Below are 12008 nucleotides of genomic sequence, written 5' to 3' on the forward strand. Positions count from 1 at the left end.
CCGCCTCGTACCTCCGGAGTTAACTCCTACCCTGCCGGCCTGGCCCGCAGCTCGGGGACCCAGGACAAAGGGGGCAAGACTTGGGGGCGGAGAAATTCTTGGAAATACAGTGAGAGGGTGGTGACCCGGGGTAGGGACCCTACCTTCTCCACCCCTCTAGCAGGGCCTTCGCATCTGCTGCTCTACCCTCAACCCCAGAAGCCCTGGGATCTGGAAAAACAACAACAAACAACTTCCTATTGCAACCGCTCCCCACAGCCGAAAGTCCACTTTCTGTCTGCGAGACGCGCTTCTGTGCGAGGGAAGTTCTTCTGGGTGTCTAGCCTGTACTCCTTTTGGTATCATGTCAGTCCCTTTCCTTTCCTACTTTACACAGTTATTTGGTGTAACTGTTCTCTCCTCCCCCGGCCCCCAACACACTCGTCGGGCTAAAGCCCTGTGCTGAAAAGGCCGCTAGGGGTTAAGCGGGTTCTGGGGCTGGGTCAGGGGTGAGCCTCCTGAGAAGCTGGGCAGTGAAGTGGGCAAGGGCTCCGTGGAGGCTGTTCCTGTTCTTCACTCGCATGGATGGACCCTGTGACCCAGGCCGTCACTAGGCTGGGATGTGGGGCTCCTAGAGATGCCAGGCCCCTGGTTCATCTCGTTTCTGTAACCTTCCAGGGCAAGGAGGAAGAACAGGACCCCGATATGAGATTCCCAAAGGTGGGACCCCCCCCACTAATCTTCACATCTCCTTCCTGGATTGTAGGGCCCCTTTAGTCCTTAGAAAAAGCAAAGGCCAGGTCCTAGCACCCTGTGAAGGCTGTGAGGGTGAGGAAGTACCCCAGTGTTTGGGTGGGCACTCCTCTCAGTGGCCCTAGCAGGCAGAGAACAGGGTGGGCTCAGATCTGTGGCACAGAGGGCTGACCCAGCAGCAAGGACATTTGAAAGCTTTGTGAAGGGATGGCTTTTCTACCCAGTGACACATTATCACTGGACTTTTAAAGAGCTGGCGAAGTCTGTCCACTACCCAGCCTCCTCCCCCACCATCTGCCAGGCAGTGCGCTGGGAATGCAGATGAATCTTAACACCAGCCTGGGCCAAGCGCGATGAGGGAGACAGCTTCTGCAGAACCCAGACAGCATCACAGAGCCCCCTGCGTTCCCCAGGCACCCGGGGCGGTGCCAGGTGCAGCAGCCCTTCCCTGATGGTGGTGGTGGAGGTGGTGGGAGTGTGCATGTCTAGTTAAAGACCCCAAAGGCCAGGGGAGGAAGGGACAGCTAAATCCTGTTGGCCTCTGGTCTGGCTGGGAGGAGGAAGCGGTCGGCCTGAGCGTGGGCAGCTGGTTCCGGCGCTCAGCTAGGCAGAGGCATAGCCGGGCCCACTGCTTGCACGTCTCCAGAAGGCCCTGCCCCCAGGAGAGCCGTGTGGGCCAGAGGAAAGAGTACGGCTCTGCAGGCCAGGCAGCTCTGGATTCCACGCCAGGCCTGGCTGTGTGACCTTGGGCAGGTGGCGCTGGTTCTCTGATGCCGGTTTCCTGATCTGTTGTGGCAAGAACTAAAGGAGACGACGTGTACCAGCAAAGCGCAGGCACAATGGTTGGCAGGCAGTCGTGGGAGGGCAAGAAAGGGAAGTTCTCGCTTTTCGACTTCCCACACATTTGCTCTGGCTGCTTCTCCTGACAGGCTTGCCCTCACTGCCCTCTTGGCCATTCCTGGCTCACACTTCCTTCACGTTTCCCCTCAGCATCCACCCATCAACCTCTCACCAAGCCCGTCCTCAATGCCAGGCTCCAGGCCAGGGGCTGGGATAGAGATGAATGGGGCACCATCCCTGCCTTCAAGGAGCTCACTGGCTAGTGCTGAGCTGAGACGGGGAAATCAATGATTATAACTCAGCATGGGGCGTGGAATCACAGATCACGGTGCCAGGCATTATGGATGCACCGATGACAGCCAAGACGGGAGCAGGGTGAGTCAGGGATGGCTTCCTGGAGGAGGTGATGCCGCCGTTGTGAGGAGGAACAAGCCAGGCGAGGGCTCTTCCTGGCAGGGGGCACTGACTGGTCAAAGGTCTGGAGGCCAGAAGTGGAAGCAATTTGCTGTTCCTGACACACAGCGGGGAGAAGAGGATGCTGGAGCAGAGGGCAAGGACCTGCTGATGCAGGGTCTTATGTGTCAGGTCAAGGGGTTAGAACTTTTGTTTATGAGGCTCTTTTAAAGGATTTTAATAAGGGGGCAGGTGATTATCGTCAGATTTGCATTTTGGAAAGCTTGTGGAGAATTCACTGGAAAGAGTAGAGGAGAGACTAGAGGGGGGAACCAGCTCGGAGATAAATGCAATGGTCTGGGGTGAGAGAGAGGGCGAGGCCGAACTCATATTTAGGAGGTAAAATAATCGGGATCTGGTTGTTGCTGAGATGAGGGAGGAAGGGAGAAAGGGAGTCAGGTATGATGCCCTGTGGAGAGCGGCTCCAGCGTTTGGACAGGTTCAAGCCTCGGACTAATGAGAGGGCACGGTCCTCTCATGGCAAAGCCACGTGCAGGTCCCAGCACAATTACAGCCAAGGGTTACAGTTGTAAGCTTGACCTGATGGTCCGAACCTGTGGTCCCACGGGGCTGAGTGATATGGGCTGCGGGAGGTGCAGCAAGGAAACAAAGCTTGATCAGGTGCCTGTAATGGAGTGGATTCGAAACCCAGGAGAACGTGGTAAACATCTTGACCACGCCCTTACTTTGCCGCGTGGAATCTGCTATAAAAGACTCAGCTTGCAGGCTGTGGCGCTGTTTCTTTAACTAGAGGGCAACGTCTCACCTAGCCCCAGCTTTATTCTCTTGTCTGTCTTCTTTAATCCTTCAGCGCCCAAGTTTCTAGCCTGGGCAACAGGCAGGATGCTTCCTGAGATGGGCACACGGGGGAGGGAAGGAAGATGGGCTCTGGGGAGAGAGGGTGGCAGCGTCCGCTACGGGTCTGTCAAGTCTGGGTGCTCTTGGCCATTCCAGGGCAGAAGAAAGCCTAACCCTGGGTGCTGAGGGTGTATGTGGGTGTCCGGGATCTACTAATACAAGAGGAGCAAGACGCTTGCATGGACACTGGCAGTTAGGGGTGGGCTGAGGAAAGACAGCTCCCACAGGCCCAGCGCAGGAACAGGCAGCCAGGGGAAGGCGGGCAGGTGGGCTGCTGGGGCTCTCCCACTTGAGGGCACCAAGCAGAGCGGGAGTCTCCGCACACAGATTCCAGCCCCCCCCCGCAGGTGGGAGCCCAGGACCATGTATTTTCAAACCCTTGTCCCACCCCCGCTGATGGCGATGGAGGTGGCCTCTGGGCTTCTTACTTCGATAAACTCTGGTGTGTGTGTGTGTGTGGGGGGGAGCAACGGGAAAGAGGGAATGGGAAGCAGCTCAAAAGAGCAGAGTGGCCTGCACAGGTAGAGACGGAACAGAGAAAACCGCGTTTGGCTGGGATTGCTCCGGCAACTGCATCCAATCTCAGTCCCCGCAGGGCAGGAGGACAGCGCACAGCTGTGCTGGAGGGAACCCAGGCAGGTCTGCCATCCAGGCTCACCTCTGTGTGTCCCCCAGCTCCCCTCCCCTCCCCGCCACGCCCTGCAGACAGCCAATGCCCAAGGAACAGGATTTAGTGCCCCTCAGCCCACACCCAGCCGCCCCAGCGCCCACTTGCACCCTGGCTGTGGGTTGGCTGAGCATTTGTTTGCTTAGCACATCAATACCTTCACCTGCTTCAGTCTCACCCTTGGAAGAATCCTACTTCCCTCCCCTCCCTGCCTCTCCGGTGCTGCGGGAAAGAAAACAACACAGTGGGGGCCTAATCAGTGCTTATTGAATGAACAGAAAAGAGGGTTCCTGACGGTTTGAAAGGTAGAGAGTGGCTGCCCTTGAGCCAGCTGGAGCAGAGAGGTCCAGGGGGAGAGGTGCGAGTAGGTCATTATCATTAATAATCATTCATGTTTACCTGACAATCTGCAGTTTTAAAGGGTTACTGGAGAGTGCCATGGAGAGGGGGCTGCCGGAGCCCAAGAGGGAAACCCTCATTTAAATGAGGGGGCCAAGGACGAATCCTGGAGAAATTATCTTGTTATAGATGGATCAGCCGTGGTGGGAGGGGAAGGAAAGAACCTTCCAGGCAGAGGAAGCAACTCATGCAAAAGCCAGCGATGAAAGCAAGCCCGGGAATGAAGTTCTGATGAGGACGAGATGAAAGAATCATTTGTTCTACAAATAGTTATCAGAGTGGCTACTTTCATGTCGGTCCTGGGCTGGGTGTGGGGTACACCTGTGAACAGAGAGGCTGCAGTACTTATTCCCATGGAGAATGCGGGCTTTGGGGGAGACAGATTAAGCAGCTAAGCACAAGAAAACACAAGCTCTGAGGGGTTGGCAAGTGGCATGAGGAAGAACTGCAAGTTCTGAGCCAGAGAAACGGAGGAGGGGTCCCTGGAAGGAGTCATGGGGGGGGGGGAGTCTGAGAGATATGACGCCCGAGATCTAAGGATGAGGAGGCCTTGGCCAGCCACAGAGCTGGGGAGGGGCTCCAGGCAGAGGGAGAGACTTTAGTGCTTCGGAGGAGCTGAAGGAATTGAGTGTAGCAAAGGAGGTGGGGGTGGGGGTGGAGGGGGAGCCAGAGGGGTGGGTGGGAATGGGTCTAGGGCTTTATGGACCTAGTCAAGGTTTGGGGTTTCATCCTGTGATTAAGGTGGGTTGTTGTTTTTTATTTCAAGTTTTAAACAGGGGTCAGGTTTGCACTTTAGAACAATCCCTGGAAAGATCACTGACCATAGTGTGGAGGGTGGATTTGAGAGGCCGGGGAAGCTGGAAGCTGGGAGGTTATGGTGGCCTGAATTAGGGCAGAACCATTGGGATGGGAGGAGGCAATGACCTTGAAGGAAGTTTAAGGGGTGGAATGAGAGGAGTTAGACTCCAGGATACAGTCTCGAGGAATCACCAGTGACTTCCTGCCTGGGGACACAGGACACAGAGCAGGTTTGCAGGGGGCGATGCAGCACCCTGACCTGGGCAGGTGGCGTGGAGTGGTCCAGGGAGCTCAGGTGTGTAGCTGAATAGCTGGGTGCAGAGTGGAGTTCCGACTGCAGGTGTGTGTATGCGCCTCGAGAATCATCAGGTGAAAGCGTGAAGAGCTTGCGAAAGACCCATCTTTCGAGGTGCAAAATAGGGCTGCTAGGGCCAGTCATGTAGGAGTGAGGAGAGAGAGGGGGCACCAGGCTGGGGGAGGGGCAAGGGAGCCGAGGAAGCAGGTGGGAGACCCCTGGTCTGAAAACCCAGAGGGGAGCTGCCCACTAACATCCCAAACCGTGCCCGCCTCGGGCGTTGAGAGGTCATTTTGTCTGTGCCCCTGCCTCTCACAGGCCTCACGGGCCTGGAGGGACCTGCTGCCTGGAGAGGCTGCCACCTGTGCTGGTGTAGACCGGGGAGGGCAGGGACATGGCGTCCAGCAGCCCTGGATTAGGAGTCTGGCCCTGCCGTCTGCTTCCTGGGTGATTTTGGGCGAGTCTCTCATCTTCGGAGCCTCAGCCTCCCTGTCTGTAAAGCGGGGTCCGCCTGCCCCCCTCATAGGGTGAGGACGCGCTGAGTGTGAGCCTCCGGCTGGGCACACAGTACCCCCTGGCCTTAGTCATTTTGTCTGTGCCCCTGCCTCTCACGGGCCTGGAGGGACCTGCTGCCTGGAGAGGCTGCCACCTGTGCTGGTGTAGACCGGGGAGGGCAGGGACATGGCATCCAGCAGCCCTGGATTAGGAGTCTGGCCCTGCCGTCTGCTTCCTGGGTGATTTTGGGCGAGTCTCTCATCATCTTCGGAGCCTCAGCCTCCCTGTCTGTAAAGCGGGGTCCGCCTGCCCCCCTCATAGGGTGAGGACGCGCTGAGTGTGAGCCTCCGGCTGGGCACACAGTACCCCCTGGCCTTCTGTCTGGATTGTGCTGGGGAAAGCGTTTTGAAAACAGTGCCGCCCTGAACGAAAGGACTCTGGTCATGCCCCTTCCTGCTACATCTCGGGTTGCTTCTCCAAACAGGGCCTGAGCTGGGCCGCCAGACTGCAGGGGACCTGGCGGGGCGCTGACACCTGGCCTGGAGCCGACACCTGGCGCCGGGGCCCCTGTCCGCCACCTGTCGGCCGGACCCAGGTCGCTGTGGTCACCTCCAGCTCCGGCAGGGGGCGATGGAGAGGCGCGCGGGCGCGGCGCGTCGGAGGCCGGTGGGGTTCCTGCGCCACCTGGTGAGCACTTGGGGCGCCTCCTGTGGGCGCTGTGCGGAGCAAGGAAGGAGGCGGAACCGCCAGAGCCCGCGGCCCCCAAGAGCCCGCTGGGGCTCAGGTCCTCCGCGCTCTCCGCGCGCGCGCGCTGAGACGCTTCGTAAAGATTCCTCACAACGAATGGCTCTGGGGCCGGATCGCCCGGGTCGTAATCCTGGATTTGCCAGTGTCTTGGCAGATGGCTTCCCCTCTCTGTGCCTCCGTTTCCTCTTGGGGATGATAACAGGGTCCCCACGTAAGGCGGTGAGAACAGCCCCCTGCACATAGTAAGTGCTCAGTAAACTCTGGCCACTGTTGCATTGGCGTCCAGTTACCCGTCCAACCACAGATTCTCAAATGCCGGCAGCTCGCGGGGAGGCAGCTCTGGAGTGCAAATCTCCTCGACGGGGAGGGGGAGAGGTTCCTGCGAACCGGCACGGAAACGGAGCCTCCGGCCCCTTATTTGCAAAGTGGGTCAATCTAACCTCTGCAGCGAGAAGTCCCGCTTCCTCTGCACTGAAGGGGCGCAGGGCGGGGTAGAGGCCGGGCACCCCAGGGTCCCCAAGCGCGCCCGCACCCCTGACCCTCGGGTTTACCTCGAGAAACGCGGCCGCATCAGCCTGAGTTCGGAGGCTCTCGCCCCTCTGGAAGCCGGGGGGCATGCCGTCTGGAGCGCCAAGTGGCAGCCACCTCCGGGAGGTCACGACTTCCCTCCCGGATGTCCCCTCCCGCCTGCACGGGGCTGCCCGGGCGCTTCTTTCCCTCTGGGGATGCCCCGCGGGCGTCCAGACGCCGGTGCCTTCCATTCGCAGGCCGCTGGCGACGCCTGGCGGCGGAGGAACGCACGAGCGCGACCTGCACCCCACGAGCAGCCCCCTACCCAGAAGCTCTTCACCGCCCGCACCGCTAGGCCAGGCTGGGGGGACGCGCGGGGTGGAGTAGGCACTGTCAGGGGGGTCCCGTGGGTGGAAAGGATTCCCAGAGCAGCCCTGACCCGGGCTTCTGCTGGGGAGATGGAACCTGAGGTCTCACATCCAAATCAGATCAGAGACGGGGGAGGGGGGGTGTCGTCAAGGCCCACTGAGGAAGGGGCACGGTTGGGGTGTAGCCAGATGACAGACCAGGGAGTTCAGGAGGAACATCCCCCTAGTTTTCTCCCTCCACCCCATTTGGGGTCATTACTGTTACACTTTGGAGCCCCAGCACTCACCCCCCAAGATTTCAATGGGGGGCAATGTAGGGCAGTGCATGGGGAGACATGAGCCTGGGAATGGTCATAGCCTGAAGGGGTCCCCAGTCCTGGCAGATCCCAGGAGGAGGCACCTGCAACCACAAAGGCCCAGAGCCCAGCGGGAGATTTGGAGAGGCAGCCCTGGCTGGTTGCTCAATGGTTAGAGCATTGGCCCACACAGCAGAAGGGTCACGGGTTAGGAATAGGAAACCCAACAGCCATAAAAAGAGAAAAAGAGCCCTAGCTGGTTTGGCTCAATGCAGAGGTTTGGCCTGCAGACTGAAGAGTCCCAGGTTCAATTCCGGTCAAGGGCACATGCCCTGGTTGCAGGCTGGATCCCCAGTGGGGGCGTGCAGGAAACAGCTGCTCAATGATTCTCTCGAATCATTGATGTTTTTATCTCTCTCTCTCTCCCTCTCCCTTCCTCTCTGAAATTAATTTTAAAATATTTTTAAACAGAGAAAAGGAAAGATTTGGTTATGGGGGAAAATAGTATTTTTGACTGATGTAAGTTTCCATAAACAAAATGAAAACACCAACAACAGACTGGGGGGAAAAGATTTGCAACATGTATAACAAAGGGTTAATTAATATCCTTACTGGGAAACACTTTTTTTTTATAAACCAATAAGAAAAAGACAAAAATAAAGAATGTGCAGAAGGATAAAAAGCAGTTGGCAGGACATACACATGAAAAGAGACGGCCTCCGCGGGAGTCGGAGAAATACAAATAAAAAGAACAATGAGATGTGTATTTTTTTAATCAGTAGACTTTATGTTTTCAGAACAGTTTTAGACGAACAGAAAAATAGAGCAGAATGTACAGAGAGTTCCCACGGTCTGCTCCCCAACTATTAACAACTTACAAATGGTACTTTTGTTACCATTAAAGAGCCAAGATGGGCATGTTATTAACTAAAGTGTATTCAGGTGTCCTCGGTTTTTACCCCATGTCCTTTTTCTGTTCCGGGCCCCATCATGACATGGGTCTCTGTAGGCTCCTTTTGGCCGCGACTTTTTCTCAGACGAGCCCCGTTTTGGGTGACGTTCCTAAGCTGAGGAGCACCGGTGACGTGCTTTGTAAAATGCCCCTCTGCCGGAATCTGTCTGGGTTTCCGGGAAGGTGGCCACAGAGCTGGGATTCCACTTTTACCACATCATCTCAAGGCTACCTACCATCAACGTGGGTTAGGATACGGAAGTTGACCTTGATCACCTGGCTGACGTAGTGTTTGTCAGGTTTCTTCACTGTGAAATGATCCCCTCCCCTCCCGGCCGCCTCTTTCTATACTGCACTCTACGAGGAAGGTCTGATGTGCAGCCCACGACTAAGCAGTAGGGGTATGTGCCCCCTCTTTTGGGATGAAGTGTCCACATTATTTATCTGAAATTCTTTTGTGAGGGAGATTTGTCCCTTCTCTCTCCCATGTATGAATGTGTTTGGTCATTTACATATTTAAATCAGCGTGGGCTCATGAATATTTATTTTTTGCTTTAGGTTATAATCCAATACTACTTTGTTTGGTTGTTGTGATGTATTTTTTTTTTTTACCCTTCAAGTTGGAAAAATGAAAAGATTAACAACCAGGGCCACCCAGAGAGTGAGCTGCTGCCTCTGCAGTCAGAGCTGCATGTTAGCCCTGGGAACGCTGAAGGAAAAGGAGCAGAGACAGAGCCAGGTGTGTGTGTTTGAGCCCATTTTTATATAAAATGAAGGACTATCATCTATCTATCATCTATCTATCTATCTATCTATCTATCTATCTATCTATCTATCATCATTTCCATTTGTCTACCGGCAGCCACACTGGCCCACCTTCAATCCATTCTGCACCCAGTGGACACCCCAGGGGGTCCTTGTGCAACCTCCCCCTGCTCTCAGAGGCTTTCCGGTGCCCTTGATTAACATTCAGAGAGCCCTTCCCTGACAATTCCATCTAAGGCAGCCTGGTCCCTGCCCCAGGCCCCATTGCTCCCCCTGGAGAATTTGTTACTATTTGAAATATTCTAATTGTCTATCTATTACCTCCCTTCACCCACTAGAATGTAAGCTCCATGGGGGTAGCGGGCATCACAGCTGTTGCGTATTTGCCCCAGTAGCTCAGGCTTAGTACAGGGCCCGATGCATAGTAGGTCTCACAACTTTTACTTGTTGAGCGAACCTCCTTAGAGAAATACAGGGAAAGACAACACTCCTTCAGCCACGTTAGTGACCTCAGAGTTATGGGGCTGGAAGGGGAGAGAGGAGAAGATCAATTTTTTCTTTAGGCACCTCTAGTTTAAGCTGTACAGAGAACATGTAGTGCTACGGTTTGTAATGAAAAGGGAAATCCAATAAAGTTAATTTAAAAAAGAAAAGAAAGAAATTAAAGTTTTCATTTCCTGAGGGGGTGGGGGTGGGGGGAATAAGAAAAAAAAAGCAGAAGGCTTGATGTGGGAAATTGTTTGGTGTTTTGGGGAGTGCAGGCTGGGAGATTGGGCTGGGCTGGAGAGGATGGAGGGGATGGTGGCAGAGGAGGGGGGTGGTGGGGAGACAGGAGGTTCTGGAATTGTTATAGGAGGGGTTGAGTGGAAGGGGTGGGAAATAGAGGCTGGGCTGGGAGACCTCTGGAGGTGGCTGGATACGAGTTGATTTGGGGTGGTTGGCGGGGAGCATGGCTGGTGGGGTGACTATGTAATCCCCTCGCCCCCCCACATCCTATGGCATCGCTGCTGGGGCTTAACCCATCTCCCCCTCTTGGCTTCAGTGTTCTCGGCAATAACATAGGGGTTGGCGAGGAGTCTCCAAGGTCCTCCCAGCTCCGTGGGTGCTGACTCCCGGTGCGGGAACTTGCTTTGGGCGCGCGGGGCCGGCATCCCCATCCCTCCCGTGACCGTGAAGCTTTGAGCGGGCGGCCCCCGCCTCCGGCCAATAGAGGGCGCTGCGGTAGCGCGCATCGGGCCAGGCTCCGCGCCTTCCAGCGCGGCTCGCTGCCGCTGCGGTCCTGGGCGCATCCCTGCCCACCGGGTCCTTCTGTCTACAGCTCTCATCGCGCCAGTGTCCGCGGGACTCGAGTGCCCGCTTCCCTGGGTCTGGGCTGAAGAGGGCAGACTGGGTCTGGAACTTGAAGAAGCTCAAGAAGTCATTCCTTCCATGCCCCTGCCTCTAATCTTTACCACCCGGCCCCCTCCCTGCAGCACCCCCCCTCCGCTGGGCCCCTCCCGGGACATCTGTGAGTAGTCTCTGCTGTGAGCTGCACGCCCCTCACTCCCGTGTGTCGCCTCATCTCCTCCCAGGAAAGTTCCTCCTTCCCTGTTTCATGCCCCTCACTCTGCCCTCTCCGGCCTGGCAGGCTCTTGGGCTTGTCTTGTCCCAGGATCAGAGGAAGCTGGTCTAGTTTGTCCCCCCTGGGGTTCTGGCCATTCGGCCACCCTCCCTGAAGCTGCCTGGGCACACAGCGGGCCCAGGCCCCCAGCAGGACCTTGAGGACTCTGGCTACCTGTTGGCCAAGCCGCCCCCAGGGCCAGGGAAAGGGTGCCACCCCTGGTTCCAGAAGCTGGGCAGGCCCAGACTTGCTGTATGATGGGAAGGAGTCGCTCTCTGGCCTGGCTGCTGCCCAGCTGCTGCAGGGGAACCCTTGTGCCCCTACCTCCCTGTCCCTCCGCCGCCCCCAGGGCTCCCCAGCTGGACAGAGGGCCCCATGTAGGCAGTGGGTGGGGTGTGAGTGGGGCCTGGCCAGTGTGGCTGCAGGGAACACGCCCCAGGGCAAGCTTCCCCGGAGGAGGGTCCCGGCTCACTGTGTGAGAGGTGGAGAGTGTCCCTCCCACCGGCTGCTCCGGGCTGGGTGCCGAATGGGCATGTGGGCAGGGTCCAGCTGACCAGCACCCTGGGCCAGTGGGGACAAAGACCCCAAACTCCAGGCCCTCACCCTGATTCCCCCTCTCCACGTGGAATCCTGTTCTCAGGATTGTACCGACGAACCTCAGTTGGCCTTGGGGGTCAGGCCAACGGGCAGTCCTTTTCAGGGTGGCCCATGCTGTCTTCAGTTTCTGAGACCAGACGGAGCACAGGCGTATGTGCTGTAGGGACACGGTGAGGGGTGTGGCCATGTGTAAACCGGCGGTATCAGGCAGTCCTGGGCCTGCCATGTGACCAGCTTGCCTAGAACTGTCACATCCTGACATATGGTTAAGAGTCTGCCAAATCCTTGCCCTGGCCAGTCTGACTCAGTGGTGAGAGTGTCGGCCCTCGGACTGAAGAGTTGGGGGTTGGATTCCTGGTCCAGAGCACACACCTGGGAAAGGCTCAGCATCCTGTGAGATCAGAATTCTAGGGTTGCTTAGAAATGGCCAACCAGGAAGCACATGCAAATCATGTGTAAATCATATGCAAACGAGCACACTTCTTCCTGGCCAGTGCTGGGGCCCAGGGGGTCCTCCTGAAGCCCTGGGGGCAGGGGAAGTGGCAAGTAGGACTCTGGGGATGCTGGGAGCAGAGTTCCTTTCTACTTTGGTCCTTTCCAGTTTGTAGACTAAGGCTCTAAACCCCGTGAGAAAGG

Source organism: Myotis davidii, unplaced genomic scaffold, assembly GCF_000327345.1.
Source record: "Myotis davidii unplaced genomic scaffold, ASM32734v1 scaffold327, whole genome shotgun sequence".
Classification (NCBI taxonomy): Eukaryota; Metazoa; Chordata; class Mammalia; order Chiroptera; family Vespertilionidae; genus Myotis; species Myotis davidii.